This window comes from Mandrillus leucophaeus, unplaced genomic scaffold (assembly GCF_000951045.1).
Source record: "Mandrillus leucophaeus isolate KB7577 unplaced genomic scaffold, Mleu.le_1.0 Scaffold306, whole genome shotgun sequence".
Lineage (NCBI taxonomy): Eukaryota > Metazoa > Chordata > Mammalia > Primates > Cercopithecidae > Mandrillus > Mandrillus leucophaeus.
The window spans coordinates 1,131,822-1,133,211 of NW_012103210.1; the positions used below are offsets into that span (position 1 = coordinate 1,131,822).

The following is a 1,390-nucleotide window of genomic DNA, read 5'->3' on the forward strand; positions in this document are numbered from 1 at the left end:
GGAGCTTGCAGTGAGCCGAGATCCTGCCATTGCACTCCAGCCTGGGCGACAGTGCGAGACTCCGTCTCAAAAAAAAAATGTTCAAATGCCCCATGGAAGAAGGTAGGAGTATGAAAAATACCAGAAATCTAAATTTTAAAAAAAATGTGGGGGTGACTGGAGAGTAGGCTGAGAGTATGCTGTGGATGGGAATGGTGGCAGGAACGTATGCTGAGTGGAAGTGAACAGCCCAGGCAAAAAAAAAAAAAAAAGATGGTGCCAGTATGGATGGAAAGAAGCCGGTGGGCTTGGTAGATCTACATGGAGGTACAATACACTTTGCTTGGTGAGGAACTGGACGCCCAGGTGATGGACAATGTAGGAGGAATGATTTCTCAATCTCTGGTTAGCACTGAATTGAACAGATAATGGTACCATTCGTGGAGATAGGGATCAAGAGGCCCAGACTTAGAAAGATAACGAATTTGCTTTGGGATATGTATATTGAACTTAGAAGCCTCTGAAGCATGGAATAAGCAGATAGATTATAGAAGTTTGTCTTTTAGAGTAAAGGTGGCTCAGTACAAAGAAATTTGTCACGCCTGTAATCCCAGCATTTTGGGAGGCCGAGGCGGGCGACACAATGGAGGTCTGGAGTTCGAGATCAGCCCGGCCAACATGATGAAACCCTGTCTCTAATAAAAACACAAAAAAGTAGCCAAGTGTGGTGGCGCACGCATGTAGTCCCAGCTACTCGGGAGACTGAGGCAGGAGAATCGCTTGAACCCGGGAGACGGAGGTTGCAGTGAGCCGAGATCGCGCCACTGCACTCCAGCCTGGGCGACACAGTGTGACACACAGTGAGTGTCGCCCAGGCTGGAGGAAAAAAAAAAAAGAAATTGCCTTTGGGAGTCAAGAGGGCCTAGAGGGAGCCTTGAGTCAACAAAAATTGACAAAGAGGGGCCTGCAAATAAGACGGGGATAGACCCGCCAAGCTAAGCCACTAAAACCCCAGGAAGAGGGCGTGAGCAGAAGAAGCAGGGCTCAAAAGCAAACGCTGCTGAGAACTCAGGTAAGCTGAAAACGGAAAAGGGCTGGATTTAGCAACTTGGAGGACACTGGTCCCTTGAGCCGGGGTTTTCTACAGCGATCAAGGGGATGCCTCGAGTGGGTTAAAGAGTTGATGAGAGGCGAGGAAAGGAAGTGGCTGAAACCAGACAAGAAGTTTGGCTGCGGGGCAGGAAAGGAGAAGAAACAGAAAGTGGCCGCAGGTGGAAGATCGAGAGAAAGGCAAGCGTTTATTTACTTTGTTCTTAAGTAGGAAAAACGTGAGCGTGTTTCAAAGACGATCGGAAGAATGCTTTGAGGAGGGGGTGATGACACTAGACGGGCGCTCGGCGGGTCCCCACCG

The 1,390-nt window shown here is 49.1% G+C and overlaps 1 protein-coding gene across 1 annotated transcript in view; it reads left to right on the top strand.

Annotated features, from left to right (window-relative positions):
• The first annotated feature begins 1,016 nt into the window (after nt 1-1,016).
• Nucleotides 1,017-1,390, top strand: part of SMYD4 (SET and MYND domain containing 4) — a 57,171-nt gene continuing 56,797 nt past the window's right edge. The window contains exon 1 of the mRNA XM_011987282.1: nt 1,017-1,051. The gene's annotated coding sequence lies outside the window, so the exon portion shown is untranslated. The remainder of the gene's footprint in view (nt 1,052-1,390) is intronic.